Here is a 23,751-nt window from a genome sequence, read left to right as displayed (position 1 = left end):
GACTGATCCTGTTGGACTTTGTCTAATGCACGGCCGTGGGATGGACGCAGCGTGCCACTAAATGAACTCCACATGCAACAGCAGGAAATAACCTGGACCTCAAAATGGCTTCCTCAGTCCAGCCCATACTGACTCGTCTGCTCTGATTTCTCAAGCAGTCAGGACCCCTAATGTTATCACCCATTAAAGACAGGACACGAACCTTTGATCAAGACTGCTCCTTTGCAGGGGATTATTTCACAACTGTATCTCAGTGTTATCGTGTATGAGTGGATTTCATGGCAGCAGGGAGCTAAATGGACGACAGGCATTGCCAAGCATTTTTAAAGGTAAGCTAAGCTCGTTCAGTTAGAAGGTGGAGGTGACATACAGTACAGTATACAGTGGTGGGATACATTTTTCTAAAGAAAAAGGACAATTCAATGAAAAAATATAGAACCTTATAGATCTCTTTTAAAAAAAATTATTATGATAAGTGTTTTTTATTTTGGGTTTTTATCTAGTTTGATTATTTTCTGTTTTTCAAAGTGATATCTTTATTGTAATATTGTTATTGTTATTATAATTAGCTAATTAAACTGGTTATAATTATGAGAGATGTTCTGTTAGCAGAGGTCACTTTGAAAATTAAAAAAACCTGGCATATACAATGGCAGTTGAAGTCTGTGAAATTTGGTGGCTATTTTTTTCCCCTTTTGTTAAAATCAACTTTAATGTACTTTCACTGTTTGTATCCCTTTGGCACAGCTTGAGATGAGACGTAGCGAATGTGAAATGATCAGCACTGGTCCCTTTTTCTTTATTTTTGCACAGGGGGACAGGAAAGGCCCTGCTCTGGTTTACAGGCTCACTCACACTTGTCTGTGCTTTCCTGAATGTCATCGCCATCACAGTGTTCAGAGTGCGATTGCGCTGTGTAAACACCTCGTTGCCATGACTACACACTCAGACAAATGCGCCAATGGCGTCAGCATCAGCGCCTCATAAGGCACCCCATTGCCCCTTGTCAGTCATGTTCTTTTTAGGTGCAGTATCTCGAAGAGTAGGGCAGTGTTCCTTCAATGGTAGCAAATCAACCTGAGCATTGTACCCCATGTCCTCATATAAAACACCCCCTCCCTCCCACCCTCCAACCTCCCCAAGCCTCAGCATCCTGCCATCAGGTTTCCCTGGCAACTGTTGCTGCTGCGACAGCCCTTATCACAGTGTCTTGATTTTGGTTTTGAATGCTAAACAGACGGGATCAGACAGTATATAATTAATCCATGTGTGCACGTTCATCCATCTCAAAGATCTTTTCCTTGTTTCCTCTAAATGTATTTGATTTGTTTACACCAGCAGCTATATTTCTTACTCCACTGACTTTTTGTCAGTGAATTGCACGATTTACATGCCACTATACCCTATGCATTTAATTTGCATAGGCCCCACACCATTGCTAAACACATTTATGCACCCTACACTTGTGATTAACACTCATACCCTGCATCAGTCATTAACATATTCCTTTTCCAGCACAAGGGATCCATATTCCCCTCACAAGTGATTTACATATTCATCTGCCTCTGTGTGTGCAAATAATGAAGAAATTATCATGTGGGCATACTGGTGTGTGTGTCAGTTTTATGTACATCAGTGGCTGAAAGCAAGGACTGTTAAAAAAACGATTTACTCATCATTCCTCAGTTGTGTGGCCTGAATATCGCCTGTAGTAGCTCATTACTTTAGAAAGCATTGTGTAGCCCCTATAGCTCCTGTGAAGTGGCACAAACCAGAGGCCATGTTATTGAGGCTCGATGGTAGAGAGAGCAGCGGTTGAGACACACAGTCACAGTGCTGCAGTGTCTGAGTCACAGAGCACTGAACACACTCCCAACACTCTAATGGAAATGCTGTGTTTACGGTGTAGGAAGGGACCCGCTCGTTCACCCATTCAGAGAATAGGTGAAAAACACTGGAATATAAGTTTGTATGTGTGTGTATGCTTGTGAATGTGTATGTTTGTGTACCTTTGTATTAATAAATGCCTGTTGTATAAGGCAAGGAAATCAGGCCATTTGAAGCAGTACGCTGTTTATGGCAAAAGGTGTTACACCAATGTCGATGCAATATTGCTTAGTTTGTGTGTGTGTGTGTGTGTGTGTGTGTGTGTGTGTGTGTGTGTGTGTGTGTGTGTGTGTGTGTGTGTGTGTGTGTGTGTGTGTGGTGTGTGTGTGTGTGTGTGTGTGTGTGTGTGTGTGTGTGTGTGTGTGTGTGTGTGTGTGTGTGTGTGTGTGTGTGTGTGTGTGTGTGTGTGTGTGTGTGTGTGTGCGTGCACTGTGTGTGCACTGTGTGTGCACTGTGTGTGCACTGTGTGTGCACTGTGTGTGCTCTGTGTGTGCACTGTGTGTGCTCTGTGTGTGCACTGTGTGTGCATGTTCAGGTGTGTTTATGCTAGCCAGGTTGTGTAAGGAGGGAAAGAGGGAGGAGGTATGGTCAGACCTCCATTTTAAATCCCCAGTTTAAACCAGATCTGTCTGTCTCCTTCTGCTTCAGGCTACTTTTATGATCCTCTCACTGACACTTAAAGTAAAAACTGGATTTTATTTCCTTTGCTTAAGCAGCTCCCCATTTTCTCTCTCTATATATCTCTCTTTTTTCTCTCTGTGCATATTGGGATAAATCCAACGGATAAAAGGTCGGTTCAATCAGGCCAACCAACGTCTTATTTAAAGAGAACGCCCCCAGCCTCTTTTAGGTCTTTGTCAATCTGCCACAATACATTGAGGTTCAAGGTTCGCGTCTAGTGGTAGCTTCTATTTACTGTACCTACTAAGCTAGCTTATCAAGGTGAGCATTCCCATTTTGATTATTACCATTTGTTTTGTATTGTTTAGCCCCGGCTCAGCGATATTCAAGAGCAACACCTGTTGGTGAAGCTTAAGTGATTTTTAATGTGCATTTTCAGTGGCTGTATTTATTGTTAATTGCCTTGACAGTGATGTTACTTTTAGTCATAATCATAACGATGCACATGAAAGGATTGGCTGCTGCTCTCCTATGGTGTTCTTTATGGAGTTTTTTGTGAGCATGGATATGAAGGCCATTCAGGTTCAGTGTCTCATTGTGGCCACACTTGCACCATTCCCTGAGGGCTGTGTCTCACACATGTTAACCTCAGTGCTACAAGCTCTGTGTGAGCTTGACACTGCTTAATTTATTTTCTTTAAAAATAGCAGTGAAGCGACAGCAGAGCTTGATGCATTATTGATACATATGGTGTCAATGATGCATGTGCTTAGGCTCCAGTGCTAATTTTCTCTCTCCGCTGCAAAGGCCAAGAGCATCAAACCGATGTAATTTATATGCATCGTTATTGCTATTATTTTTCACACAGCCATCAAGATAGAGCGTGAGAGCGAAGCCAAACGTAGCAGCTTGTCTCCTCACATGATGGCCGTGATTCTGTTAAGTGCAGCAGTCTTTTGTGTGCCACTGTGTCACCAAGGCCCCCCCACCCAGAAGAAACAGTGCTGTCTCACTATTCTCTGTGTCTCTGTTGTGGGATGTTTGGAAGAGACGGGCTGGTTTTTACCATCATGCTGGTCTTAGGTCGATTTGATGGCACCAGTTTTTAGATACCTTGGTCATTCTATAATAATATAAATCATTTTTCCACTGCAATGTTGCATGGTGAGGCTTGAGATGAGAAATGTTTCTGTGTCATCACTGTAAAAACCCTGCCCGGAAGACACTTGTCAAACAGTACCACACAAACAAGCATGTTCACAACAACAACCCTCTCCCCCACACACACACACACACACACACACACACACACACACACACACACACACACACACACACACACACCACACACACACCACACACACACACACACACACACACACACACACACACACACACAACACACACACACACACACACACACACACACACACACACACAATTCCCAACACTGACTGACTGAGTGATTTATAGATTGAGGTTCTTAAACAAGTTGCAGCTCAGTGCAGTGGAGGTTAACACAAACCTCTCAACCGCTGCCATTGTGCTTCAGTTCACACATGTGGGCTTTATGTAGTGTGTAGGTGTCCTTAATTTGAGAATGGCCAGACAGTTAGCACATGGCTTCTCTCCTTGTTGCCTTGGTAACTGTGTCGCTGGTCACAAGATGTCCGTTTTGCCCGTCTTGCAAGCTTTGAGCTATGTGGAGTCTGAGGGGCCTTGTCAGTGTGTGTGGGCTGTGACGTGAGAATGATGAGTGGTGTCTCATCCCAGATGACTATCTCCTCTGTGTCACTCAGCTGTGGGTCAGCGGGCCTGGAAGCTGCTGCTCAGAAGAAAACTGAGGAAAATCCACAGAGTCATTGAAATAGTAAAATGGGACACGCTCACAGCCCATGTAATTGTAAAGTACCGATTAATGGGAATAGTAAAGATGGAGCACTGCTCAACACAGAGCTTCTCGTGAATGCTTTATAGAGGATATCAGTGTAGTCATGTAAAAACCTTGTAACTTTTATTCTGAACATCAGGGGAGAGATTACATTTTTATATTTGCACTCAGAAATCTCTACTGCCCTTTGTGCTGGTGAAACCTTTTTTTGGTAAACTGAACAAAAAGGCACAACACCTTTTAAGAAGGCTGTTTTCCTATGGTTGTGAAAAACTGGCATTTTGAGCAATGCGAGGTTTTCACCCGACAGCGACCATATTGTGCTTTCAAACACAGATCTGTGTTTTGAGAACAATTTGGGATGTTGCGGCTCCTGTTGAGATTTGGAAACATTCTTCTGGAGCAACTTCATGCCCTGAAGCACTATGGAAAACTCCCCTTCACTTCTGTGATGTGCATAGACTCTGGGACTTGTATAGAAATGTCCTGAACCATCTGTAACTATTAAAGGATATGCTGACCCAGCATCTGTGCTCCTCTCAGAGGACAGGCTCACAGTTAAGTTTCCATGAACATACCCACAAAAGCCCAGGCTCTCAGATTGACTGTTTATGGGCACCTTGGCTCGGCATCATAATCACACTCTGCTGTGTCTGATGTTTGTTTGAAGCTGGGCGGGGGCCATAGAGTACATTTCAGTGCTTTGAAGTGTAAATTCAGGTCTGGTTGGAGGGCATCGATGAGATAGAGAAAGCCATATGGATATAAGCAGGGGCGTCACCTGGACCTGAAAACATTCGGGGCTTAGCCCACAGTGGCGGCGGCCGCGGCGCTACAGTGGAATTTTCTACTGCAACACTCCCCACACGCACACACAGTACATCCGCGACTGTTATAATGAAGGCTCGATAATCAACTCACGGCATATAGGCAGGGGTAAAGTGCTATTTGTTATGAGTGGGGGCGGACCTCACCTCCTCTTGGGGGGTCCGGGGGATGCTCTCCCGGGAAGATTTTTTTTAAATATTGAAGTTAAAAGCATCAATCTGGTGCACTTTGAGAGCAAAATTAAGAGATCTATGGCTACATCTCTCAACATCCATATGAAATACAACTGTAAACAGATGTTCTTTTTCTTTATGGATATTTTACAAATCACTCCCCTTTTAAACTCTATTCTTGTTTTACTGCCATATAGACTATAATGATCATATGAAGGTGTGCCGCGGAAATAATCTTTTGAATAATTTGTGACCAAACCGTTTGAGACCCACTGAGATAACGGCGCATTCACACCAGCCTTTTATAGTCCGGTTGAATCGAACCCTGGTGCGTTTAGCCGCTTGGTGCGGTTCATTTGGGTCGGTGTGAACACAGTCCGAGACCCAGTGGCGGCGCCAGAGATTTTCTCTAGGGGGTGCTGTGGGGTAGCTTGACGTTTCATAGAGGGTGCTCACACATTTAGGGTTTCCCATGAATGCACCAGCGCTACAGTTGAATTTTCTACTGCAACACTCCCCACGCACACACACACAGTGCACCCGCGACTGTTACAATGAAGGCTCGATAATCAGCTCACGGCATATAGGCAGGGGTAAAGTGCTATTTTTACAAGTGGGGAGCGGACCTCACCTCCTCTAGGAGGGTCCTCACCTCCTCTAGGGGGGTCCGGGGGTTAGCTCCCCCGGGAAGATTTTTTGTTACATATTTAAGTTAAAAGCATCAATCTGGTGCACTTTGAGAGCAACATTAAGAGATCTATGGATACATCTCAACACCCATACGAAACAGAACTGTCAACAGATTTTCTATTTCTTTATAGATATTTTACAAATCACTCCCCTTTTAAAACAAACCGTTTGAGACCCACTCAGATAACTAGACTAAAGTTAACTATCTAAACACTGAGAGAGTCCTTTACTTCACCTGAGTTGAGGTTACCTGAGACTCTCCGTCTGACAGGAGAGAGTTCTCCCTCCACCTTGTTGTTGAAAAAGCTCCTTATATCCATTAGCTTGGCTAGCTAGCACCAGATGCTAACCACAACGATCTCCGGTAGATACCCACTGGTGCGCGAGGCGAGCTCTCTCGCTCGCTCGCGCACGCACGCACACAAAATGGCTCGTGCCACACACACACACACACACACACACACACACACACACACACACACACACACACACACACACACACACACACAGAGCAGGGCTTGAAGGAAACACAGAGACCCAGAAGTAAGCTACTTGTACTCACGAGGCCTATTATGTGCAGAATCCCTCTCGCTTTCAGTTGGTTTTGATTGAGTGTCCACACGTGGTCGTTTAAGGACTAAAAAACGATCAATTTTTCACTTTGCTGTTAGCAAATCATTTGGCGCTCTAGCTAACAGGAAGTCAATCAAGTGTCACAAAGTAATTTAGCCTATGGGTAGGTCAAAAATCGAATGGGTGCTGACCATTGGCCTAATCATATCACCTGTGTTGGCTTTATGTTTTTGGTCAAAAATGTGTTTGTTTCACATATGCATTGATGTAATCAATAATATTTCTAATTTAATAAAAAATAATAATAATAATTTTCGAAAAAAAAACAAAAAACACATATTTCTTGGGGGTGCTTAGGGGGTGCTTTGGCAATCCTGGGGGGTGCTTCAGCACCCCCTAGCTCCCCCCTGGCGCCGCCCCTGCCGAGACCTCTGAAGTGAACTAAACAACCGGACTCTGGTCCGCTAAAATAGGTGGTCTCGGAACGCTTGCTTGCGAACTCTGGAGCGGTTCATTGCTGGTGTGAACGCAGTCCGCACCAAAACATAGGAAGCGTAGTATTTACGTGTCACAAGAACGCGGATGTCTTCAAAAATCTTTAGCGAAAGAGTCTTTCAAGACATCCGCGGTTGTTAATTTAAAGAGTGAAGCAGAATTAAGTGTTGAACATTGTCGTGTAAAGTAAAAATGCTCCGTCAACTAGGCCTACATAAAAGTAAGAACACCTGTCGTCGGTGAAACGCCCCTCCCTACTGCAGAACGTCTCTCATTATGTTATAATGTTTTTGAACGGACGTTGTCTGATTATATAATCATATGCGCGGGCCGCTAGTGTCTGTTGATCTCCAGATTAACAGCAGCATGAGAATAACCTGCCGAAAGCGCCGATGCTCCATGGGGGGGGGGGGCTCCGGTAGAAATGACCGGGATTTGCGTTGTTACCCCCTTAATGTCTCACCAATTGTTGAACAGCATTTCCGTGCACATGACTTGTGTTTAAAGTATATAGGCCTAGTCCGTTTGAGTTTTGCCCGTGTGAACGCAAACCGAACCTTCTGAAAAATGAAACAATGTAACAAACTGTCGTCTGGTGCGCACCAGAGAAGCGGACTATTAAGTGTGAATGCAAGAAAAAAAGTGAACTATCTAAACACTCAGAGAGTCCTTTAGCTCACCTGAGTCTCTCAGTCTGAGAGGAGAGGACCCTCCTCCAACTTGTTGTGGAACAAACAGCTCCTTATGTCCGTTAGTGCAGCTAGCTAACCAGATGCTAACAACACGGTCCCTGCGGGTCTCTCGCTCTTCTCTCGCTCCCCTCTCTCTCTCTCTCTCTCTCTCTCTCCATCTCTCTTCCTCTCTCTCTCTCTCTCTCTCTCTCTCTCTCTCTCTCTCTCTCTCACTAATTGCGCTATTGCCACACACACACACAGAGCCGAGCTTGAATGACACAAGCACACGTTTATTTCCATGCAACTCTCTGATTGGTCTGGTGTCATGCCTCTGTTGCATTCACTGAACACGGGAAATTACAGTCCTACCGTCCTCTCTTGTGTCATGATGAAGTTCACGTAAAGCACGGTCAATGTATTATATTATTGAGGGAGAATTGTCCGGGGCTACAGAAAAAACATTCGGGGCTTAATAGAGCTGTCTAACCCTTATCTGTTTGGTGAGGTGGCAGAGGCCCAAGAGGACATGAGGTCGAACCCGAACCGGACATCAACAGGGTCAGGAGATATCTGGGCTCAGAGAGGTGCAGCCAGAGCAGAGACCGGCCCTGACCTAGATAAGCCTCCCCAGCTGGGCTCTGAACCAGACCTGCAACTTTATTAAAAATACCAGGAAAAATGTGTAAACAGTCATCAATATGAAATAAACTTTTACTGGACATATTGATTTTTCCTTACCCTTTTTTGTCTCCAACCCCACTTGTCAGCCAGTGAGGCATGCTGCTTTCCTCATTGGTGCTGACTTATTTATCTGTGCTGGCCCTTAGTTCCCTAATTTCATGTCTGTTCATGTCTGCTCCCAGTCTATGTGACCCCGACCTTACAAGTTATATTTTATCCCCTAATGTTTATGAACAGCTAGAAGCGATATACATCAGGCATGACAGCGGCCTTGCTTGTGCTCAAGCTGCAGTCTATCTGTGCGTCCCGTCATGGCTGGGCCACATTCTGGGTTGGTAGAGCTTACCACGCAACAGCTTCAGTCGCCTCAGGCCTCCCCACCCTCTGAGTCCGAGGGAAATACAGTAACAAGGGAGGACAGGGCAGACAAAAATAGAGAAAGAGAAAGGAGAGCTAGATTGAGTAGAGACAAGGATGACAGGAGGAATGAAAGATGACACATCCTGTCACTCCATATCTATGTAGGTTTTAGTCTACATTTGTGAGTTTGTTTGCATGTGTGCGCATGAATTTAATATGTCACATACTTGCAGAGGCCCCAGCACTCACAATGAGTGGTATAAGTATGCATATTTATGCATACGTCCGAGTGGGTTGCATGCTTACTTGTGTGCACTTGAGTGCGCACGGTATTCGTGTTTGTGTATCTGTGTGCGGCAGAGATAAAGACATGAAGGAGGAAGGGCCGACGTGGTGCTTATATGTCACACAGCGCTGGAGGGGAAATGACTCCTCTCTGTCCCCGACCCAGGGGAGGCAGAGGAGGAGCACAGCTGACTTTTCCTGCATCCCTGCCTTTTTCTCACTCTCTCTTCTTCAGAAATGTAGCTAAAGCCTCAGTCTCGGCCTCTCCCTCCCTCTCACACACACACACACTCGTATGCTCGCTCACTCAAAAGAGCATGTGTTGCAATATTCCCCTTTCCTCCTCTTGTGCTTCTCATCCCCTTAACCCTCCTGTTCCCCTCCTCCGCTCTTCTCTATCTACCTCATGCTTCCTGTTTCACCCCTCCCACCTTCTTCTACCATTTGTCACCCCCTGCAGCTATAGTTGTTAACTTGTGAATCTGTATTAACCCCTTGATCCACACAAACGCTCTCCCACACACCCGTTAGCCCCCTGCACAACTCCGATCCCCTCTCAGGAAAATGGAAAACAAACCCAACAACAAACCAAGGCGTCTGATATTTCCTTCCCTCTGTTCAATTAAACATGACATCCATCTGCTGTTTGTTTCGCTTTTCGCTTTTCTTCTGCAATATTGACTATGGTTGTTCTTGTGATTGTTTCTTAAGACTGTGTTTTAACCTGTTATAACCACACATGTACGTATTAACATCGGAGGGACAAGGTGTGTGTGGGTGTGTGTGTGTGTGTGTGTGTGTGTGGTGTGTGTGTGTGTGGTGTGTGTGTTGTGTGTGTGTGTGTGTGTGTGTGTGTGTGTGTGTGTGTGTGTGTGTGTGTGTGTGTGTGTGTGGTTGTGTGTGTGTGTGTGTGTGTGTGTGTGTGTGTGTGTGTGTGTGTGTGTGTGTGTGTGGTGTGTGTGTGTGTGGGTGTGGGTGTAGGGCAGATTTGTTCTGCTTCAAGGTTCTGTGCCAAATCTTTTTCAGGACATTCAATCTCTGTCCATGTGCCATACTGAGAAATGTATGAAATAAAAATAACGTTTTTTCACAAAATTCAAATTGAGATTGGGGTGCTTATTTTTGACTGTACAGGTCCATCAAACCAAAAAAGCATGCCAAATTACTGGAGAACAGCAGAAAACCATTTTGCCTGCATGTGTGTTTGAATGAAAATATGGGAATTATGAATATGTGTGTTCTTCCACGTTGTTGCTATTATTTTCCCAGAGAGCTACTCTTTCTTCAGTCAGCATCAGTTTTCCTCAATATGCCGCAGCAGTGTTGCAGAGTGTGTGTGAGTGTTTTCGAAGGCATTGTGTCAGTGTGTTAAAGCTGATTTGACACTGAGGCTGTGGAGCGGCTGGCTGCAGGGTGTGTATCGTGACCCAGGCGGCTGACCTACGCCTGCGCCCCACGTGTACGTGTGTGTGTGTGTTGTTTGTGGGATGTTGTGTTGTTTGTGGGATGTTGTTAAGCCTTCGGTGAACACTTAGCTTGTGCTGGCTGAGGGTTTGCGAAGAGGTCAGCTTCTGAATGATACTGACTGACTCAGGGTTACAATTATTGGTTTAAAGTGTGTATGTGTGTCTATAGCATTACTATACTTGTGGGGACCTAAATCTGTTTACACAGTCACGTGTGGGGACTCGCCTCCCTTATGGGGACAAATTGGAGGTCTCCATAAGGGGAATCATTAATTTTAGGGTGAAAACTTGGTTAGGTTTAGGATTAGGGTTAGGGTAAGGGTTAGGGTTAGGCATGTGTTGGTTATGGTTAAGGTTAGGATAAGTCTCCAGGAAATGCATGTAAGTCAATGTAATGTCCCCTGAAGTGATGTATACATGGTGTGTGTGTGTGTGTGTGTGTGTGTGTGTGTGTGTGTGTGTGTGTGTGTGGTGTGTGTGTGTGTGTGTGTGTGTGTGTGTGTGTGTGTGGTGTGTGTGTGTGTGTGTGTGTGTGTGGTGTGTGTGTGTGTGTGTGTGTGTGTGTGTGTGTGTGTGTGTGTGTGTGTGTGTGTGTGTGTGTGTGTGTGTGTGTGTGTGGTGTGTGTGTGTGTGTGTGTGTGTGTGTGTGTGTGTGTGTGTGTGTGTGTGTGTGTGTGTGTGTGTGTGTGTGTGTGTGTGTGTCGGTTTAAGGGATAGGGGTTGTCGGGATGGGTAAACAGTGATTCTCCTGTAACGTTTGAGGAATAAATAGTTTTGTTCAACTATTTCAACAACACAGCTCTGGCAGTTGACTGCCTGTCAATCTGCAACAAAGTGTAAGATGTTATTTCAGTGAAGTGCCTTTCCAAACCTATCCCAGAACTTTCTGCTAACCTGCTGACAGCTGAGCACAGCTAATGACAGAAAGATGAAAACTCGAGAGGGATGAGTTATTGTTATTACAATGTGACTTCAATATTATTTAACAACTCTTTTTATTGGGTTCTTTTATTTGGGGTTAAGTAAATTGTCAGAATAAGTGAGAAATGAATTTAACTTCTGTTAGACAGCTATCATACTGAATACATATTTACTGTGAATGTATGCAAACATTTATGGCATATAGCTGTCTAACAGAAGTTAAATCCATTTCTCCCTTATTCTGACAATTTACTTAAACCCAAATAAAAGAACCCAATGAAAATAGTTGTTAAATAATAGTGAAGTCACGTTGTAATAACAATAACTCATCCCTCTTGAGTTTTCTTTTTCAGCTTTGCCAAAAGCCACTGTGTCAACTGTCCTTCTTGGGATGCCGTACGGAGTTGTCCAATATGGTGGACCATCTCGCACATGCGCACTGCAGATCGGGTAGTGACATGTCCCGCACCGTCGGCCGTGACCGCCGTGACACGCCTTATTTTGCCTTTCATGGCCGACGCACGGCCGATTCAACATGTTGAATCTGCCGTGCGTCGGCCACAGGCAGTCGGACAAAGAAATCACTCTGATTGGTTGTTCAGCTAGCGAATCAGTGCATGAGAAGCGAAACGGTTGCTTGAGAATGTCTTCCACAAGCAGCACTCCAATGGCTGATAGCTCCAGTACCGCACGAAACATGTTTTCGATGGAAGAGAGTGAAAATGGAACGCACACGCTATTTGTTGTTTGTGTCACTACCAGATCTGCAGCTCTGCAGTGCGCATGTGCGAGATGGTCCGCCATATTGGACAACTCCGGACGGCAACCCAAGTAGGACAATATTGACACAGTGGCTTTTGGCAAAGCTCAAAAATAAAACGAGAGAGAGATGAGTTATTGTTATTACAACGTGACTTCATAATTATTTAACAACTCTATATATTGGGTTCTTTTATTTGGGGTTAAGTACATTGCCAGAATAAGTGAGAAATGGATTTAACTTCTGTTAGACAACATGGATGTTTAATAAGAACGAGGGACTACTGTAAACTCATCTAGAGACTCTGCACCGTGCTCTGATGCTGTTGCTTTATGCTTTATGAACGTGGACAACAGAGAAACATATTCTTCATGACCAAAGTTGGAATTGAAATAAAAAAGGAAAGTGAAAGTTATGCTCGTCACCCTCTCCCTCCGGTCCACATTAATACCCGGGTAGTGACAGTTTGGTTGCATTCCAATAGTCCATTTAGCTTAGGAACCTTCCTAACCAAGTGAAATGACCCGGAAGTACGTCACTGGCAGCCATGATAAGTGCCGTTCCAATTCTCCAAATGAAAGGAAAGGAGGTTTCAAACTTCCTTTATAACCTCCTTTAGCTTAGGAACCACTGGACCTCCCTAACCGAAAGGAGAGGAGAAAATGCTGCCCCACAATGCATTGCAGCCGCAGCATTTGCCATCACAACAGTCGGCCGTTCACGGAAACAACCGATTATGACCGAGAAATGATATCATGAAAGTTACGGTGCTTATTAAGCATTTTAAAACGTATGTGGTAAGTTGCCAAAGTGCTTTTTTCTGAACGTTCATCAGTATTATAATCAAAAAGAGAAATATGAACGTTAGTTTTTACTGAAATGATCAAATAAAGTCAACATCTCAGTCTTTACTGAGCTGTGTGGGGTTTGTTCAACTTTTAAAAGACGTTTGAATGGTGATATACACAGTGATAGATGTTAAGGACTAACGTTTATAATAAATACATTTGTATTGATTTTAAGATATTTTCATACAATCATACGTATTGGGATCATTTGTATTAATGTGGACCGGAGGGAGAGGGTGACGAGCATAAGTTTCACTTTCCTTTTTTATTTCAATTCCAACTTTGGTCATGAAGAATATGTTTCTCTGTTGTCCACGTTCATAAAGCATAAAGCAACAGCATCAGAGCACGGTGCAGAGTCTGATGAGTAGTCCCTCGTTCTTATTATACATCCATGTTTGTAGTCCGCTGTATATAAAACTGTAGTTTCCATAGTTTCCCCACAGCAGCAGACGCACATTCATGACGTCCGCTGGCGCATCATAAACACGTCGGATAGTGAAAGTGCATTCGGATTCTCTAAAGTACCGCGGTCTCGTCTCCTAAGTCCTTTTGAATTCTCCTATCCACTATCCCTTAACCCTGTGACGTTTCACTCAGAGGTCAAGGAATAGGAGATAGGGTTAGAATTTAGGAGCTGATTTTTGGATTATCGGAACGCAACCTTTGTTTTAGATCACACAGTCTGTTCTTCTTCTCTGTCTTCCTGTTGTTACCTCTTTTAAATGACGAATACACACTACCGCCGCCTGCTGGTAAGGAGAATCATTGCCACTCACGCATGCGCAGTTCGTACGTGCTCGGCTGAAGTCTTTGCGGTGTGTTCCAGTGCGACACATGGCCAAGACGCAGGGGAACACGGCGACGCAACAGTCGGCGTCGGCGAGTTCTCTGGTGACTGCTTGGTGTGTCAGGGCCTTAAGGCCTGAGTGACTTGACTTGGACTATCCTTGACACCTGAAAGTTAAAGTTATATAGTACTGGAAAATAAAAACTGATCTGGTCTAACATTACATTTGTGTTACTTTGCCAGTGCCTGTTAAGCCCTGAGCCTGTTTTTCAGGTCTCAGGCTCGAAAATGACATTCCCAGAACAAATGACCATATCTTCCCTTCTAAACGGGTTAAATTAATAATCTTTTTTCTCAAAGCAAGGTTACATCTGTGAGTTGGATGTAGAAGTGTCAGAATCAATATAGATGTTTTTATTTTAAAGTAAATTCAGATTGAACACAGTAAAAAAAATGTAAATTATAGTGTCCGTCCAAAAGAAAAATAATTACTTATAGTGAAAAACACCCTTGAATGATGGGATGGTAGACTAAAAGCTTTAGGAATCCAAACTACAACATATTATAAGTACCCTGTATCAAGATTGATGCAAAACAAGTGAAATTTGACCTTTTTAGAGACGTTTAGCAAAAGAAAAACACTTCTGGGGTCATTTGGGTGGATTTTTCATATCTCTGGCCCCCCTTTGTCGATTTTGATGATTGACATCTCTTTTTAACCGATAGAGCCAATGGAATCGATGGGAGGTTCCACATACACACACACATGTTACCAAATAAGGAGTGAGAGTGACGCATAGCCAAAACCGGAAGCTGCGATAAATCTGGTGGCTATTATTAGCAGCTAACTTTTACTCTCCGATTTTTACATACAAATCGAATTATGGATTATAAATAATTGTTTCAAAGTGACAGACACATTCAATTAACCTATGGATTAACCCTCAACCGCGTTTTATCTCGTTGTGATGCCATTGAACACGACTTTTGATCAGAATAACAGCTAAGGTGAGACGATTTCCCGTTTTTGCTCCGTAATGCTACGTGTTTTGATGTCTGTGTTTGAGTTCTGATCGCTCAGTGATGATACTCTACCTATATAATCTGTGGAGTCTCAGCTTTAATCGGATATCTTGTATGTGCAGTTACGATAAGTAATAAGGGTATCTTTATCTTGAGTTCTGTGCCAAAGTCGCTCAGGGGTCATTTAGATGCTTCTTATGAGACTTGTGTTTTGTTTTGGTAAAAATTGTTTGTATCGTCAGTTAGCTGATATTGTTCCCGTTAATCTGGTATAACGCATTAATAGGTTTTTAAATATTAAGATGCCCTGAGACACAGTGTCGTGAAAAGAAGAAAAAAAAAACCCGCCGAAGGGGTCTTTGGGGCTTAACAGGTCAAGTCACAAAACTCTAAAACTCACACAAAAAAAAAATTCAAGGCATCACGTTCCATCGTTATAGTTCATGTAGGAGTTGCCCTAAATACATAAATTGTATTACCTGCAACAATTTTAAACATGCATACAATTGTTGAAGTCCACTGCATACAATCTCTTGGTTCCCTTCTTTTGCTCACAGCTTTTACATGTAAACCAGGAAGGATTTCCAAAACTGGTAATGTAGCGATTTAGCTTTTCTTTGTTTTCCCTCCAAAAACTCAGTAAATTCTGTAATCAGATTATTGTAATCTAGTTACACATTATGTATTACTCCTCCAGCCTTTGTGTGGGTGTGCGCATGAGAAGCAGCAGCAAATGAAATGCAAACAAGCACTGTACTGTTTTGCATGATGTCTGCGCAAAATCCATCTTAAAACATACAGGTTTGAATTGCATGAGCGTCATGATATTTGCATTACCATATTTTAAGTGTGACATGTTCTCTGCATCGGTGCATGAGCTTCAGTGTATGGTGGAAGGTTGTCAGTGAATGGAAAAAACAAAGGCTCTGTCTTTCGTAGTTGTGTGTTAGAACTTCAAAATGCTGATGCGACACCACCTCCGTTCGCATACTTGCGATACAGGGTGCAGTTTACGGTTGCGCTGAATAGATTATGTAAAACCACTTAACAATTCAAATGTTCACCTCACCAACACTACTATTCACATGACTCAAGGGTAGAGCAGCCAGTACATACTTTGGATAAGACATGCAAATCCAGGGCAATTTATATGTGACAAAACAGTGAGGCTAACGTATGCAACACAATCACAAGGCTTTCTTTCTCCCTCAGCTCTAGTTAGTTTAAAATAGTTGTGATATGAGGTGGGGGCGGCAGGGGAAAATTAGCTGGTGGAAGGATAACGATGGGGATTTAAAGATTAGAAAGAAGAGGAGAGGGGGAGGGGAGTCCTAATGACGATCGGCAAACAAGTTCCCGTTTTCTGCCTCATGAAAAGGCCAATTCTTTCAGTTGGCTGAAATCTAAATGATTTCTCCCCCTACTTCTCCCCTTCTGGGGCCTGTCGCATGTCACTCTCCTCCTCGCTGCCATTTGTCTGTGGTTTTCTGCTCTGATGATCATGCTGCATTGGCGTTGTGGTTACCATGGTAGGTGAGTTTCGTCTGGAGGTCAAGGCTGGCGTTAGTCCTGCATGTGAAGGTCAGAGCCAGAAAAAGGTGCCTCTGTCTTCTTTAATTCAGTCTTGTGTGATGAACGGTTCATGTCACCCTTCAACAGCCTCCACCATCTCACCACTCTCCCGTTCTGCAGTGATACAGTTGTAAAGTGTAACCTTGGAGACAGGGGCTAATCATCCATCCCATAGCTACCCTTTCAATCCTTCTCCCTCCACCTCGCTGTCTCTCTACACCTCTCCTCCTCGCTCTCGCCTCCCACCTCCTCTCCACCTTTTCCCTCCTCATTGCAACAGGCTATTTAGGTTTTTCATTGGGTTCACTGTATTTTCTCAATGATCTGCCTTCCTCGTTACCTCTCCTCCCTCCTTCTTCTCCCTTATCCTCCCCTCTCTTTGTTTGTCCTGTGAAAGGACGTTTGTTTTCCTGTGGGGGTAGAGGGGAATCGACATCGAGAGATGAGTTATTGATTAGAAAGCAGGTTGCAGGGGAGAGGTAATGCAACTCAGAGAGAGAAGACAGGATGACCTATGACACATCCTGCATACTGTATCAAGGCAGCATACAGTGTAACATATGTGCAATGTAAAGTGTATACGCTGTTACATGTGCACATGAGTAAAGGTGACACAAAATGTTGTGTTGTAATTTTTGCAATCCATTACTTTTAACAGATTAGGGAATACATGGGTGGGAAAATCCATCAAAAACAGATTTAGCTTCTCTTAAAATGTTCATGAATCCTTCATTTTGATTAGCGTATTTATGGAGTGGCGATCAGTTGGAGGACACCAACATGACTTTGTAGGTGATTGGATCACCCTTTAAATTAGCCCAAAGATGATTGACATATATTGAGATCTCCAATGTAACCCTTTCAAGATGACGTGATGTAACATCACCTATTGGCTCATTCTTGAGTTATTCTTTTTTAAACAGTACAGGTTCTGCAATGTGGAAAATATGAAAGCTTGTCAGGAAATGTTGGCAACTTTCCTTCGAAATCACTTTCTGAGTGGCTTGTGTTGAATAACAGGAAGCACAGTTGGTTAATCCTGCTTTACTTTAGATCTGCCTAGTTTAAGAAGCGTGTTCATGTGCTCAGGAGTTGAGATGCAGTGACTTGGCGCTCTGTCATTCAGTGCTGCTGGTTGTTGTCATCACATAAATCACTTTCCATTATTTGCTGGGACTTCTTAGCTGCCATAAATCGATTTTCAGTGGATATTTTCCGGACTCAAATCTTTTTGCTGAAGATAGCATTGCAAGGCGCTGCATGTTGGTCAAGCTTAAAACAAGGCCGTTTATTTCAACACACAGGGGATATCTTGTTCCACCTGACTGTGACACATTTTAAATGCATCGTTGAGCGCACCTTAGTATAATGAAAAACCTAAACACTTTGGGCCACATGTGTCTTACAGCTGTGTACAGCAGTGTATGACTCCAGCAGTGTGTAGTTAGTCTGAGCAGAGGATGTCATCCTCAGAAGGTCAACAAAAACAGCAAACAGCACAAGATGTAATTTCTAAAAATAATTTATCCAGGGACACTATTTCATGCACAGCTATCCATGAAAACATACCCCTTTTCTTTCCCTGAGAGCAAGCATATTGTTCTGTCAGACACAGGTGGAGGCATCAACGTAACACTACTACCAGCCAATGTATGTGAGCGTGTGTGCAGTAAAAACGGCTATTAAAGGAGGTGTCTGCAGCATGTTGACTTGTGATATGACGCTATCACAGGCTCCCGTCTGGACCCAGCGAAGGGCTCACATCCAAGCATCCGTTTCCATAGAGCTCCTCAAATCTTGACACCCGAGAGGACTCTGACAAAAGAGATGAGGGCGTTTCAGCCTGCCGGATTGCAGCCTGCTATCTCAGATAATTATTTCTGATATTCAGCATTCCAGACTTGAGAAGAACAACCGGGAAACAATCTGTACAAACAAACAGAATGCGATTATGAATGCATTACCATCCAGCAGACAGGTAATCAACACGCAATGTCTTGTCGCGCAGCCCTGCAGAATCCTGAGTCCTCTCAGGTTTCGAACACATTGCTGATGATTGAAATGCAAACAGAAGCTGCTTGTTTGGAACAGAGTCAGCTCACCTCTCCCCTCCCAATCTTGCCCGCAACTTGCTTTTACCCTTAGCTTTTGTACATAGCACCTTTCCCCAAGGTTAATTGACTGGCTTGATGGTGCACACAGAGATGTGATTGTGCACTTGTAGTACATTTTAAGATCGGGGTACTATGCGGCGTGCAACCTTCACTTGTGCACATGGTCACTGCTGCCACCACTCCCTTGCATCCATATGCTGCAGCGCTAAACGATTCAAGTAGTTGTGGTAATGACTTGAGGCTAGGGGGCAATGGTTGAGGTGAATCTCTCTCTCCCCCCCCCCCCCCCCCCCCCCCCCTCTCTCTCTCTCTCTCTCTCGTAGTCTCATCAGAGTCTTCAATCCATCGATTAGCTTTAGAAGACTACTGATAGGCAGCAGCCACTGCGGTCCTTCAGGGTGTGTGTGTGTGTGTGTGTGTGTGTGTGTGTGTGTGTGTGTGTGTGTGTGAGTGTGTGTGTGTGTGTGTGTGTGTGTGTGTGTGTGTGTGTGTGTGTGTGTGTGTGTGTGTGTGTGTGTGTGGTGTGTGTGTGTGTGTGTGTGTGTGTGTGTGTGTGTGTGTGTGTGGTGTGTGAGAGTGTGTTGGCTGCGAGTGTGAACAACAGATACAGACAGCAGACACGGGGGAAGAGCCTGCAGCCGTGCACCTCTATGCGAGGGAGGGTACGAGCCTTATTTACTCCACTACCTGGTTTATTGAGTCAGCCCCCTCAGTCAGGCTCTGATGCAGCTGCCTGCCTCCGTCGCCACTTCCTGCTAAGTCACCAGGCTTTAGCAGTGTTCGTGCCAACCTGCAGTTAAGTGCAACCCCAAAAGTACTTTATTGTGCGCATGCAAGCATCGTTGGCCATGCAGGGGCACGCCACCCTGCGCCCGCAGCCCACACTCTGGACCGGTGGCGACAGCATCGGTGCCTAATGAGACGACATTATTTATAGTCCGCCATGACAGCGGCGGCCTCACCATTAGACTGATAATGAGTCACTGGGATATTGATGGATGCTTGTCTATATTGGTATTCACCAAGGAACCGGTGCCACTTCTCCGGGTTGCCGTGGATACCAACGTTGCCTGCTAAATGACCCAATAATAATAATGATAACAATGACAGCACTATGTGGAGATTGAGTTTTAAAACCACAGGGAAAAGGACGCCGGCTGGAGCCAAGAGTAATGAGGATGGAAAGAAAGCGATACAAATGAAAAGAGGGAAATAAAAGCTGGAGGGAGTAATGGGGGTGTGGGGGGGAGTTGTGTCAGGAGTTTGGGTTCTATGTTGGGGGGGTGAACAGAGAGGGAGGGAAACACAATCGATGATCAGTGAAGTAGCATTAGCATTGTTCACACATCCCCAGCCTCGTCCCCCCCTGCACCTAACCAGCCCCAGCTCCTTACCCCCCCCCCCCCTTCCTCTTGCGGCCTCTCTTCCTTTCTTGCTGCAGCGTTGCCATGGCGACCTAGAAATGTGGGAATACCTATGTCCTTCAGAGAGAGAGAGAGAGAGAGAGAGAGCAAGAGGGATAGAGAGATGTAATGAGACCAAAGGGTTCGAGGAAGGGAGTAAGGAAGGAAGGAAGTGTGCTGGGTGACAGAAGATACATGGGAGCTCAGGGCCAGGGTGGTGGGGGGGGGGCAAACATCATTCACCGACTGAGCGCACTGAAAGTGTTTTGAGCGAGGTGCCCCAAACACACACACACACACACACACACACACACACACACACACACACACACACACACACACACACACACACACATGCTCTCTGACACTCGTATTCCCGCTCATTCTATCTAACACACACAGACGTGATTGTGATCGCACACACGTTAATCAGTGGCCAGCCACACACACATGTCTTTACCTGGTCTCTGTGTTGTGAAGCCATGGTCACTATGACAACCCATTTAGACAGAAATAGTCTCAGTGCCTTTTGCCTTACATTGTGTGGCATGCTTCCCATCACCCTGTTTACCCTAAATGTCCCACCCCCCCCCCCCTCCTACCTCCGATGTGTCCTCCTTCCATGTAAGTGACTGGTGCAAGTGAGGTGTCCTCCCCCTTCCCTCCCCCTTAACTCTGTTGCTGCTGTTGTTGTCCCCTTCGCCCGCATCGCTCTCACCTTCCTTCCAACCTGCTGCAAAGATCCTCCTCAAATTCATTTTATTGGCAGCTAGCATTTCCATGGAAACATCTCGAAACCATGGCAACTATTTCAACGGAGCCAAACGCTTTCAAAACTGCATCACTCATCCCCTCACTCTACCTCTTTTCTCCCTCTCTGCCTCATGCTATCTTTACCTTCTCCTTTTCTCCTCTTCAGTGTGGACAGTATTGTTGTCGCAGTCAACCTGCACAAGTGTGTGTGTGTGTGTGTGTGTGTGTGTGTGTGTGTGTGTGTGTGTGTGTGTGTGTGTGTGTGTGTGGTGTGTGTGTGTGTGTGTGTGTGTGTGTGTGTGTGTGTGTGTGTGTGTGTGTGTGTGTGTGTGTGTGTGTGTGTGTGTGTGTGTGTGTGTGTGTGTGTGTGTGTGTGTGTGTGATAGTGCATAGTCAACTTTGTATGCTACCCAGCGTGCCATTACTGCATGTGTGCGCACTTCGTCGTCCACATGCACGGATTTGATCTTTGATTGGTTTTGGCAGCGTGGCGTCGTTAGCTGATTTTAACACACCGATGTGAGCGTGTCCTTGCATGTTGCATCCTCTCCTTCTGCACATTCTGCAGGAACCAAACATGATTATGCCTAATGCCTAAGCCTCCTTTCCTCTTCTTCTACTTACCTTGAGCTTGTCCTTTCAAGTGTTTCAGCAGCATGTCTGTCTGTCAAACTTCTGACTCCTCCCCCGGGATGCAGCCTGATGATGTGAACCGGAGTACTGAACTGACTGGCTGCCTGGGAGTCAAGTCGCAGTAGTGTATGGCAAGCCATTTGAGTATTTATTCCATATCCTTGATATCAGACGGCAGCTACATACACTAGTTGGCTCTTTGATTTCACTTGTTAGATTATGGTCAAACTAGTTTGGCACTCTGCTTTACTAGTTAAATAAAACATTAGTCACTCTTTTACAGCAACTATAGTGGCATGCTACTAGTTGACATTAGTGATGAATATATCCATCACTAATGTCCCTCTGTTATCACAGTGCTATTCTAATCCAAGCACCTTTCATATTGCAGATTAATAAAATAAAAATAAAGAGGATCTATATTCCTGTCTGCAGTCCTAAGGCAACTTTCTAATTTGATAAACAGTCATATGATCATATTTACAAAAATACTTTTGTTTTATATTTTTGTAAAAATGGTCATATGACTGTATTTTAAAACATAGTGTATTTAAGCTCTTAAAGAAACTATTTAGGCTGGGTGGCGCTCTATAGCTCAGGGCCAATAGGAGACCTCGATGCATTCTTTCCCCTCCTCCTCATTAGCATGCTGTGCGACTAGTGTGACTAGTGCGCATTTGGGCCTACTAGTGAACATTTTAAACCTCACTAGTTCACTAGTGGAATTTAAATGTATCTCACTTGTTAATCTAGTAAAGGGCAAAGGGTGCAGTGCAGAAAAATGTATGCCACTAGTTAACTACTGTCAGGGCCGTCCCTCCCTACAGGAAGTTCACACAGACTGCGTGGGGCCTCACCTCGCGGAGGGGGCCTCATCTTGCGGAGGGAGCCTCAACTGAGCCGCAATTGCGGCGCACCTATGCGTTTATGCGGCACAATTAGTGTGGCACGGCACGGTGTTGCCGCTGCGAGGCTCCACTAGCATCATCATTACAAATTCATTTAGGTTGCTTGGTTACTTTGAAGACTGCGTGAACCGTTTTTTGTTCTTCTTTTTGCATGGGCCCCTGGCCAGCTCTGGGCCCCGGTGTGTTGCAACGGCTGCACCGTCGATAGTTACGCCACTGATGTTGGTACTTTGGTGCTACGAGTGCTGCTCCTGGCGTAACTAGTAAGGCTTACTGTATGTGGTAACTAGTCGGACAAAAGTGCCACTAGTTGCTGAAAAAGAGTGACTAGTATAATGTTTTATTTAACTAGTAAAGCAGAGCGCCAAACTAGTTTGATTATCTAACAAGTGCAATCAAAGAGCCAACTAGTGTAGGCAGTTGCCGTCTGATATCAAGGGTATGGAATACATACTCAAATGGCTTGCCATAGCAGTGCTCTCATGACTTGGCTTGGCACACAACTTCAGCTAGACTCCACAAACATCCAGCCAGAAAGAGACTCCAGCAAAAATACAATCTGGTTTGATTTTAAAGCTGCAGTAGTCCAGGTTAGTGCCTAAATCAAGTGAGACACTATATATGTTTGTATATGTTTGTACTGTGTGTTAAAATGGAACACAGAAAACGAGTGAGACAATACAAAATATACATTTATGTGGGAAGTTGAAATGCACCAAAAGCTACTGTACCTCTCGTTTCGATATGCATGTTAAAAAACGCCAAATTATTTTTAAACATGCACCAATTAGTGTGAGAGCCTGACTATGTTTTGAGGGGATGCTCACTTTCAGAACATAAAGCAGATAAATGTTGGTTGAAATTGCTTTCACTACTGACTGGCTAGTCAAACATGGAGTATTTACTGCCTCATTTACCAACTCTGATATATCTCCTAAGATGAGACGGGTAGGATGGCCAAGACCATTGAGCTTTCTTTAGCTTGAGGTTAAGTGCGTGTGATAATGCACTGGATCTTTTCCAACAGTAAATATTTGACCAAAAGAAGCAAGCTTGACTGAAGTCAATGATTTAAGAGAGCTGGATCTGACTTGTCATCTAAACATTTCAAAAGTTGTTTATATTTATTTTTTGCGTTACATATCAGAGTTGTTTCTTTAACTCGGGGGACATTGAATGTGACAATGCTGAGAGATGTTCGGAAAACACATACACAGAAATGCAACAAAAAGGCTTTCTGTGTCTCTGCTTGTGTGCCAAAACGGGAAGGGAAAAAAGTGCCACAACTGTAGAAATGAATCTGTCCTATTTTAGATCTGTCTGTAATAATTGATATCTTTCCACAGCTCTAATGGGACAACATGCTTTGATATTATCTGAAATATTAAATTATAGGGCTGTG

The sequence above is a fragment of the Gymnodraco acuticeps genome, unplaced genomic scaffold (assembly GCF_902827175.1).
Source record: "Gymnodraco acuticeps unplaced genomic scaffold, fGymAcu1.1, whole genome shotgun sequence".
NCBI lineage: Eukaryota > Metazoa > Chordata > Actinopteri > Perciformes > Bathydraconidae > Gymnodraco > Gymnodraco acuticeps.
Note: the sequence above shows the minus strand (reverse complement) of the source record.